We start from the raw sequence: 16147 nt of genomic DNA, 5'->3' as shown, positions 1-16147 counted from the left end.
GGTGATATGTAGTTTTACTTCAAGGGAAAATCATAAATCATTCCTTAGAGTGTGGTGGACACAGATTCAATGGAGGCATTCAAGAGGGAATTGGACTGCTATCTGAAAAGGAAGAATGCGCAAGGTTACAGGGAGAAAGCAGGGGAAACGCACTCGGTGAGTTGTTCCTTCAGAGAGCCGGTGCAGGCACAAGGAGCTGAATGGTCTCTTCTGCACTGCAACAATTCTGTGATTGGAAAGAGCATTCTAACACAATCGTAACAGAATACTAAGTGAGGTGCTTGCGTTTTATTTGCATGTAATTTATTTCTCTTTGCGTTTTCACTGCACTTCAAACAAAATTTCCTTCTGCATGGATAGGAACTAGTTAATTCTGCAGCGAGCCACGGAAAGAGTATTGGGGGGAAGTTTCACTGATCTAATCCGGTAATTGAAAATTCTCTGTAAAGTTTGGTCCACGAGTGACCAGTTCTTCAGGTAACGTTACCATGGAAATCGTCACATTCTGGGCTGTTGCCATTTTGCTTCCACCTTTCGCGAGGAGCCAAGTCTGAGCACCTTCACATGCGTTAGAAAAGCAGGAGGGGTTAGGTTACCTGCCAATACTACAATGTGCATGCTGGAAAGTGTGCTCACTTGTAAGGCTCACAGGCCAAGTAATCAGCAATTAATGCAGTCACAGCAGTTCGCACCAGGTGGAAAGTCTTAATCCCTAGAACCCAGATATTGAGAAGAGGTGTAGCTTGGGAGACCTCAGTTCAAATGTATAACAACATACATAAGTAGGGAGAAATTAGAAGAGTTTTCTTTGATCCATAACAATGTTTTAGTGCATAACATGTACAAGTTACGTTTATTTCATGAATACAAACTTGTTTGAAGACTATCTTGCTGTGGACCATCATTACAAGTGCCAAAATAAAAGCAAAAAACTGCAGATGCTGGAAATCCAAAACAAAAACAAAAATACCTGGAAAAACTCAGCAGGTCCGGCAGCATCTGTGGAGAGGAGCACAGTTAACGTTTCGAGTCCGAATGACCCTTCAGCAGAACTAAGTAAAAATTACAAGTGCTAGCTCGAATTAGCTTCTGGAAGATACCTAATTTTTTTGGTCACTAATTAGCTGAGTAAACCCTAAGATAAGATGAATGAAGAATTTAATCATTTCAAGGTTTCAATACTTTGCTCACACTGTAGCATTCTTTTGGAGGTAATGCATCGAATACAGTGCAAAAATGTGATTATTTGCACTGTGATACAGCACTGGTTAACCCAATTATTTAATAGGTAAACTGTTTAATAGGGGAAGGCTCCATTCTGAACAATATATAATTAAGTGGAGGTGAGAACTGTTCTATAATTTATTCTTTGCAGTAAATTACAGCATTTCAGACATGTCACAAGAATCTGTCCATCTTATTAAATGGGACACCTCCCACGCATGATGAAATATCCCAAGTTAAAATATCTTCAATTTTTAAATATTTTGAATTTTAAAATACTGCATTCAACTTGACTCCATCCCCTCATATTTCATGATGAAAATTCTTTTAAATCTTGGGTGGGGGGAGGTATTCCCACCAAACTTTTTTGCGAGGGCACAGCCTCAGAGTAAAGGGAAGACCTTTTAGATCAGAGATGAGGAGAAACTTCTTTAGCCAGAGAGTGGTGAATCTATGGAATTCATTGCTACAGAAGGCTGTGGAGGCCAGGTCATTGAGTGTATTTAAGACCGAGAAAGAGAGGTTCTTGATTGGTAAGGGGATCAAAGGTTACAGGGAGAAGGCGGGAGAATGGGGTTGAGAAACTTATCAGCCATGATTGAATGGCGGAGCAGACTCGATGGGATGAATGGCCTAATTTCTGCTCCTATGTCTTATGGTCTTTTCTGTTTTAGGTGTTTTCTCAAATCAGCCTGCTTTCCTCAGCGAAGAGTGCAGACTTACTATATTTAATGACTGTCTGAATGATTTTGAATGAAAACACCCAAGATATTTAAATTTTGGATGCTTGAAAGCCAGGCAGTTTTTCTGCCAATGATTTTGATAAGGCAAGCTGCATGGGCAAAACTGGGCAACACTTTTTATATATGCCCAGTTCAATTTCTGAGCAGTGTAAATGCTGTTATGTCACCTTCCCAGGGCAACTTAACCTTTCCCCTCTCTAGTGAAATGCCTGATGAACCCTTCTCTGCCCTTCCTTCCAACGTAGGTAAGCTGGGAAAGCGCATAAACACGAATGACAACGGCAGCAAACAAAACCTTATGACACGAAAAACTCAATCCAAATTTTCTAAAAAAGTAAGCGTCAACAGTTTTTCTTCTCTTAAACCAAACAGAACATTTGCAGCTCTGTAATTGAATCTTAATAATTTGGGAATCCAGACCCATTGGTGCTGGCATGAATCCAAAGTCTGCAGCTTTATGTAACCATCATGGGGTTCTAGCTTTACTCAAGAGAAAAAACATATATTTGAATTCAGGTTTTCAAAACATTTTAAAAAACCGTTTAAGTAAAAATTATTAAACAAGGTTGTTCAACTAAAACTATGATCCAACCCAAATTAAAGGAAGATGAAAGTGGTTAAAGAAAAATAAAATGGAGAGAGTTTTTAAATAACCCATAATTACACAAATGATGTTTTTCTAAATTAAAACACTGTCGGCACATATTACTCTAACTGTGACAGAACACTGCAGATTGCTGATCAGCCGTAGGTATGGCTATGGCAACACCGCTTCAGTCACAAACTCATTTCAGTAGCAAACACCGTGCATGCACTTGCACAATACAGGTAAATGTAGCTCGTGTACCACTGAGTAACCAAAATATAGCAGTGACGACAACCAAAACAGTCGCAGACTCTGACAGCGTCTTACCATTTTACCAACAAATGCATGGAAAGGTTGCAGTGCACATGCATGCATCATGCGAATAGGTACTAAAGTCATGTGTTCAACAAAAAGTACCTTTCACTCATTTTTTCTTATTTACTAATCAGAAGCAAAATAACCTTTCATTTGGATTCCCAATTAGTCATGTGTGACCAGTGACCCCTATATTGGCCTATGCAGAGGTAGAAAAGCAAAACCTCACCACCTGTGTGGGGAAATCACAAACTTATAATCACACTTGTTTTAAAGCTAATTGCAAGTTAAACTGAATTGAAGACTTACTATGCTCCTAATTTCTTTAGAAGAGGTCCATCAGCTCAAATATTAGCTTGCTAAAGTTTTGCATTGGACAGCATATTCTATTCCAGGTTACCTAATCAATTTGCAATATATTTCATTATTAAACCAAGACAAATATACATGTGCCTCACTTGGGAGCACTCTTGTCTCAGGTCACAAGGTTGTGGATTCAAGTTCCCACTCCAGGGACTCAAGTACAAAAATCTAGTGTTGGAGGTATTGTCTTTCAAATGAGATGTTAAACTGAGGCTTTCCCTGTTCTCTCAGGTTGGATTAAAAGATTCCATCACACTATTTCAAAGAAGAGCAGGGGAGTTATGCCAGGTGTCCTGGCCAAAATTTACCCCTCAATCAATATCGCAAAGACCGGTTATCTGGTCATTATCACATTATCGTTTGTGGGAGTTTGCTGTGTATATATTGGCTGCCGTGCTTGCTATATCACAGCAGTGGCTATATTTCAGAAGGAGGACATTTCATAAGTTCTTTACTGGCTGTCAAGTGCTTTGGGTCACGAAAGGTGCTACATAAATGCATGCCATTTCTTTTCTTTATATTATACCTCACATCCGGCAGTGGCCACAACTAACTTGTGGATCTACGATTCCCGAGTTACCATGCAAATCTACTCAAGAAACATAACCAATCCCACAGGTTATCCCACAGGTTATCAGCATGTTCATAGTGACAATTCAGACAGATACTGCATGCATAATCTAACTTCTGGTAAAGTCTATCTCTTCTCTTATGATTTAACCTACAGACCTAGAAATGCAAATGCTTTACAATTCTAACCTCAGTGGAATATATACTTCATTAAATATTTCAGAAGGAAATACAGAAATATGTGTGTCCTGCAGTTTATTTAAATGTAATGTTTTATTGCTCCAGTGATCATAGAATGGTTACAGCACAGGAGGCCATTTGACCCATCGTATCTGTGCCTGCTCTCTGTAAGAGCTACTCACCTCGTCCCACTCCCCTGCCTTTTCCCTGTAGCCCTGCTAGTTTTTACTCTTCAAGTAATTGTCCAATTCTCTTTTGAAAGCCACGATTGACTCTGCCTCCAATGCAGTCTCAGGCATTGCAGTCCAGATCCTAACCATTTGCTGCGTAAAAAGGTTTTCTCTCCTGTTGTAATTGCTTCTTTTGTCAATCATCTTAAGTGGGTGTCCTCTGATTCTTGATCCTTCTGCCAACAGCAACAGTTTCTCCCTGTTGCTCCCTATCTACACTGTCCAGGCCCCTCATGATTTTGAGCAACTCCTGACCACCTCTTAATTCTCCCTTCTCCAAGGAGAACAGCCCCAGCTTCTCCAATCTATCCACGTAGCTGAAGTTCCTCATCCCTGGAACCATTCTTGTGAATCTTTTTTGCAGCCTCTCTAATGCGTTCACATCCCACCTGAAGTATGGTGTCCAGTACTGGGCACAGTACTGCAGTTGAGGCCAAAATAGTGTTTTATACAGGTTTATCATAACTTCCTTCCTTTTGTATTCTATGCCGTTACTTATAATGAACGCCCTCCAGTTTAGACATTTTTAGCTTAATAGCCCCCTCTGCCCCTAGAACTACATAGGATATATGGTACAGAAACAGGCCATTTGGCCCAATGAGTCCATACCAGCTTTTATGCTCCACTCCAGTTTCCTCCAATCTTTTGTCATCAAAATCCACCTACGTAACCATCTATTCCCTTCTCCCTGAAATGCTTGCCTAGCTTCCCCTGAAATGCATCTGTAAAATTCACTTTAACCACTCCCTGTGATAGTGAGTGCCCTATCCCGCATTCTAAGGAGTGATAATTTTGAATGTTAAGTGTAGATACAGTTGGTAACACAGAAATACTTCAGCAAGTTTTGTCATTTTAGCTGCATTCCATTGCTTCCTTACACAGTTGGGTTTTAACATGAGGTTTGTCAGGAAGACACAATAATTTCCATAATGTTATTGGAATTTATTGTAAAATAGAGTAATAGTGGGATGTGTCTACTTGTGTATCTGTGTGAGACTTAATTAGATTAAAGGCAGCTGGTCTGAAGGCTTTGATGTAAACATGGGGAAGTTTAGAACGCAAGGTATAAAAGGACATTTGCATTTTTAAATAAACCAGACTAGATTGTTTTCAAAGAAGGGGTGAAATGTGTCACCTAGCCAGGTGAAGTTTAGAAACAGTGTGTTTATTTTTCCCAAATATTGCTGGTAAAACTTAGTGCTATGAGAGATTTTTATCAGGAAGGTAAAGTCCACAGACATAGTGAAACAAAGGGTATTTGCATTCAAAGGGGAAAATATGTATAAAGGAGTGAAGGCTGTGTGTAAGGGAAGGCAGTCTAAGATTTAACAAGTGTGAAACTCCTTCAGCCTGTATGTACCAAACTGCTGCCTTCAGGAACTGAAGTTAAGAGAACTCACTTAGAATTTGACTGTCCAGGGTATTATTTACTTTGCTGGGTCTTTTAAAAATAGGTGTCTTACTGTTGTCTTAATGAAAGCATAACTGGGAGTGAGATTAAGTAGGGGATTTAGAAATTATCATAGTAGCAATTTGTAGATCTGTGTATGTATTTAAAGTCATGTCTTCTATTAATAAATGTTTAATCTAGTTTTGTAAAAACCTATAAGACTTGGTGGTCTTATTACTACTAAATTTAGGGCACACATCTCGAAATTTATACAAATTGCAAAACAAGTTGTGGCAGTTGTTTTAAGTTTCCCTTGGGATCTGGACAACTCAGCATTTACCATCAGTTGTGCCATAACAAGTTCACTAGCCGGAAATTCCTTGGGCCTGCTCCCCTTTCACTGGCAGTACTTTGACAGAATCACGGTGCAAACCTCATTTGCACGAGTAAACGGAGTTTACCCTGCAATTCTGAAGTACGGAGAACGCAGTATGACCTAATACAAAGAGCTTCCCAGCTGTTTTGGGCAGTGTAAGCAACTGAAGGGCAAGGAAACTGCAAGCCTCCCCTCACTTGAGGTTGGGAGTGCGACCGGATGCGCAACAAACAATTCTCTGAAGAAAGAGCCCAGAGTAAGCAGGTGTCTGACTGTCTGGAGTCAGGAACAGGCAATAATAAATTGTTAGGTTGCTCTGCAGGCAGTAACAAACAAGTTTCATTATTTTCTGCAAATGTTGAGGACCCATGGGTATGGTTGCTGTTGTTAATTTATTTCTTAATTTAAGATGCTAAGTCCAAGCACTAAATCCAAGCAAGAGAAAAAACAAACTTTGCAAAAAAAATGCTAGAGCAGCAACAGAATTTTAAATGGAGGCCATTTATCTGCTGCCTCTGAATATCACAGGGACAAAAGGAAAAACAGGTGCTCCACCGAACTCAGGGCAAAGAGCATCTTAATATATTCTTGAAGTAGAATTGAGGACATAGACTTGCTGCTATTGATGTATTTCTCCAGGGCTCATGAGCACATCCAAAATATAATATATATATATTATAGATGAGTCTCACGTCAGTGGTAGGGAAACTACTGGAGAAAATTCTGAAGGAGAGAATCTATCTCCACTTGGAGAGGCAAGGTTTGATCAGGGATAGTCAACATGGCTTTGTCAGAGGGAGGTCATGCCTAACAAATTTGATTGCATTTTTTGAGGTGACCAGGTGTGTAGATGAGGGTAGTGCAGTTGATGTAGTTTATTTGGGTTTCAGCAAAGCCTTTGACAAGGTCCCACATGGGAGACTTCTAAAGAAGGCAAATTCACATGGGATACAGGGTAATTTGATAAATTGGATTCAAAATTGGCTTTGTTGTAGGAGAGAGAGGGTGATGACAGAAGGGTGCTTTAGTGACTGGAAGCCAGTGTCCAGTGGCGTACCACAGGGATCTGTGCTCGGTCCCCTATTATTTGTCATTTATATAAACGGCATAGATGACTATGTGGGGGTGGGATTAGTAAGTCTGCGGATGACACAAAGATTGGCCGGGTGGTTAACAGTGAGGTTGAGTGTCTTGGGCTACAGGAAGATATAGACGGGATGGTCAAGTGGGCAGATAAGTGGCAGATGGAATTTAACCCTGAAAAGTGTGAGGTGATATACTTTGGAAGGAGTAATTTGACAAGGAAGTATTCAATAAACGGCATGACACTAGGAAGTTCTGGGCGTGTGTGTCCATAGATCTCTGAAGGTGGAGGGGCATGTTAGTGGGGTGGTGAAAAAGACATATAGGACACTTGCCTTTATCAATCGAGGCACAGATTACAAAAGTAGGGAGGTAATGTTGGAGTTGTATAGAATCTTGGTGAGGCCACAGCTGGAGTACTTGTGCAGTTCTGGTCGCCACATTATAGGAAGGATGTGATTACACTGGAGGGGGTGCAGAGGAGATTCACCAGGATGTTGCCTGGGATGAAACATTTAAGTTATGAAGAGAGGTTGGATAGACTTGGGTTGTTTTCGTTGGAGCAGAGAAGACTGAGGGGTGACCTGATCGAGGTGTACAAGATTATGAGGGGCATGGACAGGGTGGATGGGGAGCAGCTGTTCCCCTTAGTTGAAGGGTCCGTCACAAGGGGACATAAGTTCAAGGTGAGGGGCAAGAGGTTTAGGGGGGATATGAGGAAAAACTTTTTAACCCGAGGGTGGTGACGGTCTGGAATGCACTGCCTGGGAGAGTGGTGGAGGCGGGTTGCCTCACATCCTTTAAAAAGTACCCGGATGAGCACTTGGCACGTCATAACATTCAAGGCTAAAAACAAAAAGCTAAAAGCTACTGCGGATGCTGGAAATCCAAAACAAAAACAGAATTACCTGGAAAAACTCAGCAGGTCTGGCAGCATCGGCGGAGAAGAAATCAGTTAACGTTTCGAGCCTTCATGGCCCTTCGGCAGAACTGAAGCATAGTTAGAAGAAGGGAGAAATATAAATTGGTTTAAGGTGGGGGGGGTGGGGGGGTGGGGAGAGAGTGACACATTGAGGGTGTGGTGATTGTGGAGATGAGCAGTTAATCAAAAGATGTCACAGACAAAAGGGTCAAAGAGGTGTTTTGTCTGAGAAAAGTGCTAATTAAGAATGGAGGACAGGATATTCAAAGTACAGCTCTAGTGGGGGTGAGGTGGAAAGGCTAACAAGGTTTTAGCTTTAGATTTAAAAATAATGGAAATAGGTGGGGAAAGAAGAATCTATATAAATTATTGAAAAAAAAAGGCGGGTGGGGGGGGAAAAGAAACGGGGTGGGAATGGGGGGGGCGGAGTTTAAGATCTAAAGTTGTTGAATTCAATATTCAGCCCAGAAGGCTGTAAAGTGCCTAGTCGGAAGATGAGGTGCTGTTCCTCCAGTTTGCGTTGGGCTTCACTGGAACAATGCAGCAAGCCAAGGACAGATATGTGGGCAAGAGAACAGGGTGGAGTGTTAAAATGGCAAGCGACAGGGAGGTTTGGGTCTTTCTTGCGGACAGACCGCAGGTGTTCCGCAAAACGGTCGCCCAGTTTGCGTTTGGTCTCTCCAATGTAGAGGAGACCGCATTGGGAGCAACGAATGCAGTAGACTAAGTTAGGGGAAATGCAAGTGAAATGCTGCTTCACTTGAAAGGAGTGTTTGGGCCCTTGGACGGTGAGGAGAGAGGAAGTGAAGGGGCAGCTGTTGCATCTTCTGCGTGGGCATGAGGAGGTGCCATAAGTGGGGGTTGAGGAGTAGGGGGTGATGGAGGAGTGGACCAGGGTGTCCCGGAGGGAACGATCCCTACGGAATGCCGTCAGGGGGGGTGAAGGGAAGATGTGTTTGGTGGTGGCATCATGCTGGAGTTGGCAGAAATGGCGGAGGATGATCCTTTGAATGCGGAGGCTGGTGGGGTGATAAGTGAGGACAAGGGGGACCCTATCATGTTTCTGGGAAGGAGAACCCTGGTCCACTCCTCCATCACCCCCTACTCCTCAACCCCCACTTATGGCACCTCCCCATGCCCACGCAGAAGATGCAACACCTGCCCCTTCACTTCCTCTCTCCTCACCGTCCAAGGGCCCAAACACTCCTTTCAAGTGAAGCAGCATTTCACTTGCATTTCCCCTAACTTAGTCTACTGCATTCGTTGCTCCCAATGCGGTCTCCTCTACATTGGAGAGACCAAACGCAAACTGGGCGACCGTTTTGCGGAACACCTGCGGTCTGTCCGCAAGAAAGACCCAAACCTCCCTGTCGCTTGCCATTTTAACACTCCACCCTGTTCTCTTGCCCACATGTCTGTCCTTGGCTTGCTGCATTGTTCCAGTGAAGCCCAACGCAAACTGGAGGAACAGCACCTCATCTTCCGACTAGGCACTTTACAGCCTTCTGGGCTGAATATTGAATTCAACAACTTTAGATCTTAAACTCCCCCTCCCCCCATCCCCACCCCGTTTCTTCCCCCCCCCAACCCCCCGCTTTTTTTTCCAATAATTTATATAGATTCTTCTTTCCCCACCTATTTCCATTATTTTTAAATCTAAAGCTAAAACCTTGTTAGCCTTTCCACCCCACCCCCACTAGAGCTGTACTTTGAATATCCTGTCCTCCATTCTTAATTAGCACTTTTCTCAGACAAAACACCTCTTTGACCCTTTTGTCTGTGACATCTTTTGATTATCTGCTCATCTCCACAATCACCACACCCTCAATGTGTCTCTCTCCCCCCCCACCCAACCTTAAACCAATTTATATTTCTCCCTTCTTCTAACTATGCTTCAGTTCTGCCGAAGGGCCATGAAGGCTCGAAACGTTAACTGATTTCTTCTCCGCCGATGCTGCCAGACCTGCTGAGTTTTTCCAGGTAATTCTGTTTTTGTTTTGGATTTCCAGCATCCGCAGTAGCTGTTTGTTTTTATCTTTGTGTTTAATTGACTGCCACCCCTCTTCAAGAAATGCCCTCTTTGAAGAAGTACGGTTCTGTCCTCCGACAGGATTTCCGACTGTCTCTTCTGCCCTGCTCACCTTCATTGCTTTCCATTTCTCTCCTGGTGTTTGACAAGGTGTTTACTAAAACCCGCTTTCACAGCCATATCTCCTTTCTCAGTGACTGTCTCCGTCTCCGACTCACCCCACGTGGATTTCAACTGAAATTCCATCCCTCTTGTTTCGAACCCACCCAGGATTACAGGTATCTCCAGGACATAAAACGTTTCTCGGACTGCTGTTCCCGTCGCATTCTGAGATCCACACTCAGTGCCATGCGCCGCCATATGAACACACTCGACCTCTCCCTCCAGCAGCACCGCTGCACCCTTTTTCAAAGTTGCGCGTGCCCCCAGTTTCATTTTATTCTTCGCCTCATCCGTCGCCTCAACAAGAAACTTTTTCTCTTTCTCTCAAGTGCTAAGGAACACAAGCTCCAACAACTCATCGACTCCAACACCCATCTGGGACCCTCCACTCCTGCTTGTCCCTCCGTCCTCACCCCATCTTCCAATCCCAGCCCCAGCCGCGTATTCACTATACCCCCTGACCTTCCCCTCTCCGATGCTGAACGTTCAGTGCTCAGCAAAGGACTTAGTTTCATACCCTTACGCCCTCATCTTAATGAATTTCGGGCTCGGCATGATGCTGAACTCTTCTTCCGCCGTCTTCGTCTCCGTGCTCACTTCTTTGGGCAGGAGTCCTCTCCCCGTTCAACGGATCCTTTTACCCACCTCCAATATTCTCCCTCCACTTGGACCCCTCCCTCTGGATTCTTACCTTCTCTTGATCTTTTCATTGAGAACTGTCGGTGTGACATCAGCCGTCTCAATTTCTCTGCTCCTCTCACCCATTCTAATCTGTCTCTCTCTGAACTCACTGCACTCCGTTCTCTCAGGTCCAACCCCAACATTGTCATCAAACCCACTGACAAGGGTGGTACTGTTGTTGTCTGGCGCATTGACCTCTACCTCGCGGAGGCTGAGCGTCAACTCGCAGACATTTCCTCCTACCTCTCCCTGGACCATGACCCCACCACAGAACATCAAGCCATTGTTTCCAGGACTGTCATTGACCTCATCTCCTCTGGAGATCTTCCTCCCACAGCTTCCAACTTGATAGTCGCCCAACCTCGGACGGCCCGCTTCTACCTCCTACCCAAAATCCACAAACAGAACTGTCCTGGCAGACCGATCGTGTCAGCCTGTTCCTGCCCCACGGAACTCATTTCTCGTTATCTTGACTCCCTTCTCTCTCCACTTGTTCAGTCCCTTCCCACCTACATCCGTGATTCCTCTGACACCTTACGTCACATCAACAATTTCCAGTTCCCTGGCCCCAACCGCTTCCTCTTCACCATGGATGTCCAATCCCTCTACACCTCCATCCCCCACCAGGATGGTCTGAGGGCCCTTAGCTTCTTCCTTGAACAGAGGCCCCAACAATCCCCATCCACCACTACTCTCCTCCGTCTGGCTGAACTTGTTCTCACACTGAACAATTTCTCCTTTAACTCCTCTCACTTCCTCCAAATAAAAGGTGTGGCTATGGGTACCCGCATGGGCCCCAGCTAAGCCTGTCTCTTTATGGGGTATGTGGAACATTCCTTCTTCCAGTCCTACTCCGGCCCCCTCCCACAACTCTTTCTCCCGTACATCGATGATTACTTCGGTGCTGCTTCATGCTCTCGTCGGGACCTGGAAAAATTTATTAATTTTGCTTCCAATCTCCACCCCTCCATCATCTTCACATGGTCCATCTCTGACACTTCTCTTCCCTTCCTTGACCTCTCTGTCTCAATTTCTGATGACAGACTGTCCACCAATATCCATTACAAGCCTACCGACTCCCACAGCTACCTCGACTACAGCTCCTCACACCCCGCTTCTTGTAAAGACTCCATCCCATTCTCTCAGTTCCTTCGCCTCCGTCGCATCTGTTCTGATGACGCTACCTTCAAAAACAGCTCCTCTGACATGTCCTCCTTCTTCCTTAACCGAGGTTTTCCATCCACGGTCGTTGACAGGGCCCTCAATCGTGTCCGGCCCATATCCCGCGCATCCTCCCTCACGCCTTCTCCTCCTTCCCAGAAACATGATAGGGTCCCCCTTGTCCTCACTTATCACCCCACCAGCCTCCGCATTCAAAGGATCATCCTCCGCCATTTCCGCCAACTCCAGCATGATGCCACCACCAAACACATCTTCCCTTCACCCCCCCTGACGGCATTCCGTAGGGATTGTTCCCTCCGGGACACCCTGGTCCACTCCTCCATCACCCCCTACTCCTCAACCCCCACTTATGGCACCTCCTCATGCCCACGCAGAAGATGCAACAGCTGCCCCTTCACTTCCTCTCTCCTCACCGTCCAAGGGCCCAAACACTCCTTTCAAGTGAAGCAGCATTTCACTTGCATTTCCCCTAACTTAGTCTACTGCATTCGTTGCTCCCAATGCGGTCTCCTCTACATTGGAGAGACCAAACGCAAACTGGGCGACCGTTTTGCGGAACACCTGCGGTCTGTCCGCAAGAAAGACCCAAACCTCCCTGTCGCTTGCCATTTTAACACTCCACCCTGTTCTCTTGCCCACATGTCTGTCCTTGGCTTGCTGCATTGTTCCAGTGAAGCCCAACGCAAACTGGAGGAACAGCACCTCATCTTCCGACTAGGCACTTTACAGCCTTCCGGGCTGAATATTGAATTCAACAACTTTAGATCTTAAACTCCCCCCCCCCCCCCCCCCCCATTCCCACCCCGTTTCTTCCCCACCCCCCCCCCGCTTTTTTTTTCAATAATTTACATAGATTCTTCTTTCCCCACCTATTTCCATTATTTTTAAATCTAAAGCTAAAACCTTGTTAGCCTTTCCACCCCACCCCCACTAGAGCTGTACTTTGAATATCCTGTCCTCCATTCTTAATTAGCACTTCTCTCAGACAAAACACCTCTTTGACCCTTTTGTCTGTGACATCTTTTGATTATCTGCTCATCTCCACAATCACCACACCCTCAATGTGTCTCTCTCTCCCCCCACCATCCCCCCCCCCCCACCCCACCTTAAACCAATTTATATTTCTCCCTTCTTCTAACTATGCTTCAGTTCTGCCGAAGGGCCATGAAGGCTCGAAACGTTAACTGATTTCTTCTCCGCCGATGCTGCCAGACCTGCTGAGTTTTTCCAGGTAATTCTGTTTTTGTTTTATAACATTCAAGGCTATGGGCCAAGTGCTGGTAAATGGGGTTAGGTAGGTCAGGTGTTTCTCATGTGTCAGTGCAAACTCGATGGGCCGAAGGGCCTCTTCTGCACTGTGATTCTGATTCTATGATATGCTGCACAGAGAAGAAGGTATGCAACTTTTTTGTTAACTGAAAGAGATACATTTAAACTGAGGAACATTTAAAATGCCTCTGAGATGGAACTGTCGACAGGGTATGCTAAGTTTTGGCCAGAGCAGAGTTGGAAGTCAGAGAGAGAAAGTTGAAGGGCATGTTATCAATGAAAAAAAATCAGGCATTGCAGACATTTCCTGTTTAGTGAGTTGCTAGCCTCCTCCTTGTAGCCCTCTGATAACACTGTTGGGATCCTCAGTTTGGGAACTTCTGTTCTAATTGACAATCTGTGAGATTGAGACTTCTGCCCTGGCTCATATCAACACTTTCTAGCCGCAGTTCAAGCTGAGCTAAGAGATGTGTTACCTAGACATCCCACTCGACCGTCAGCTCAGTTTACCTCGACACTTCTGTTCCTTTCTTCTACCTCAATTCCAACTCTTCCCTTTCACTGATGAAACTAGAGAATATCTCCATTAACTCGAGGCCCGACTTCTTCAAACTTTCTTCAACTTGACGTCAGAACTTCCATCTCCCACAAGCTTCAACTTATCCAAAGTGATACAAATCATGTCTTCACATAAAGTGCAACACTCCCAGCTTCTCAAACTTCCACCAGTAACCTGTGTCTCTGCGTGTCTTAATTCCAAACTTCTCATTCTGCTTCCTCATCTTGTCACAGGTTGGTCCCACTCTGCCACGTTGGCCACCCCCTCCTGTTTTGCAATCCAATCATTCATGCACCCTCTGCTGCCCTCACAACTGACTTTCTCCTCACACTTCATTAGGAGTTGCTCGTTCAGCCAATACACTCCTGTCCCCTGAATTTCTGGCATCATCCCCTCTTCTCTAACCCAGTTCAACAAAATAGCAAACGACATGTTTGATTCTCCCAGTATCGTCCATTGTTATGATCCCACCTATGAGAATATGGCCAAGCCAGATACTGGTTAGGACCTGGCTTGATAGACCATAATCATTTAAGGAATATAATGGGCGGAAGAACCAAGGGTAAGGAAATAAGCAGCAGGACTCCTAGATTAAATTAAAATGCCAAAAGAATCTTTACTACAGAAACCTGGACAAAACAAACACAAGCAATAACAACTAAATAGGTGCACTAAACAAATAAGATAATGACTCTAAACAATATGAGCTTCTACCTTAAACTCAATCTAACAGACTTCTCCCAGCTTATCTTATTTACTGTGGCTTTCACTCTGGTAGGTTTTTAAACATACTCATATTCTGTCTGGCAGGCAGTTCCTTTTTCTCTGGGTCTGGCTGCTCACATCTATGGTATATTCCTAAAAATATGATCTCCTGGTCCAAGCATAAGAGTTGCTGAGGGTCACACAGACACACACAGACACTCCGTGGGTGCCTGTTCTGTAGCTGGACTTCTCTCTTTACAGAGCTTCTTGGTCCTCCCCAATTCTCTAGAACTCCTCCTTTTCCCCTCCAAACATACAAAGCAGAGTTGCAGAGTTCCCTGATTAAATACAGCAGACAGTATGTCTACAGCCTCCAGGTCAGCTTCTCTTACACTTTTCCTAAAAAAAAAACCCAAACCTACCAGTTTTCCTTTTAGAGCATAGCTCCTTCAGCAATTTTCTCCATAGCAATCCCAGGGATTTTTTTTTGCTTCTAAAAGCATCTCAGCTGGGTCAAAAGTTCAAGCATGGTTTGTAAACACAGACAGGCCTACTAAACCAAGCAAAATTAAACACCCCCCCCCCCCCCCCATTCTTAAACTGAAACCAAAACTCTACATTCTTAACCCTTAATATAATCCACAATAGAGTCTGTTATAACACCATGTAAATTTTAAATTTCGTTCTGCGAGAACTACACCCAATATTCAAGATTCAGATAAAACCACTGATAATTCAACAGCCATTTTACAAGCCCTTGCAATGCCACTGAGAATAAAAGACACTTAAAATACTCTCAGGGGTTGTGCTTGGTCCCAAGGTTCATCCTGTTAGTTTTCATTAACTCAAGAATAAATAAATGCAAGTTCAAGATGAACACTATATTTAATAATTTAGCAGTTGATGGATTCATGACATGACTTTATAAAAAATAAATTTTGCAGATGTTGAAGTGTTTCTTAATGGAACGCAGTTCTGGCAATATCCAATTATTAGAATACTTGCTGCAAGAGTGGTTCAAACACATGAATTCACCTTGCAAAAATTAAATTGGTATCACCTCAGTAAGTAATCAAGCAGCAAAGCAAGACTAGAGTTGACAGGTTTTCCAGTCATTATTCAGCCAATACAACTTGTCTTCAGATTTTATTCTAATCACTTTAGGTATGGCACTTGGTGATCCATCACGCATGTTGACTCTGTCAAACACCACAGGCACACTGTTTCATCTTTAATTAATTTGCTGGGCCTAATGGTTAAAAAAATATTCTCGGAAGCCAGCATTCCTTTAACGGTTAAAAAAAAATACAAGACGGTCACAGCACAGAGATATTGGAATTGATTGGCAAAAAGTGCTGAGTAACTCTTGAATCAATTTACTGGTTAATATTAATCAGGTGTCTGTTTCAAGCATTACTGCCATTTTTAGCAACCCCCTCCCACCCCCATATCACCCTTAAACAATCTCAGTAGCTCCCCAACCATAGCAGGAAATAAATCTTACAACAATGATAAAGTGGCTATACTCAACAATTTCAATTGATTATTTTTCAGATTACAAAACAAAAGCCTTCAAAA

The 16147-nt window shown here is 43.9% G+C and overlaps 1 protein-coding gene across 1 annotated transcript in view; it reads right to left on the bottom strand.

Moving 5' to 3' along the window:
- mrpl3 (mitochondrial ribosomal protein L3) overlaps window positions 1-16147 on the bottom strand; it is a 57919-nt gene that overhangs the window by 15676 nt on the left and 26096 nt on the right. The window lies entirely within an intron of this gene.

Source organism: Cetorhinus maximus, chromosome 3 (assembly GCF_964194155.1).
Source record: "Cetorhinus maximus chromosome 3, sCetMax3.hap1.1, whole genome shotgun sequence".
NCBI classification, from domain to species: domain Eukaryota; kingdom Metazoa; phylum Chordata; class Chondrichthyes; order Lamniformes; family Cetorhinidae; genus Cetorhinus; species Cetorhinus maximus.
The sequence above is the reverse complement of the archived record's forward strand: the minus strand, read 5'-3'. Positions and strand labels throughout refer to the sequence as shown.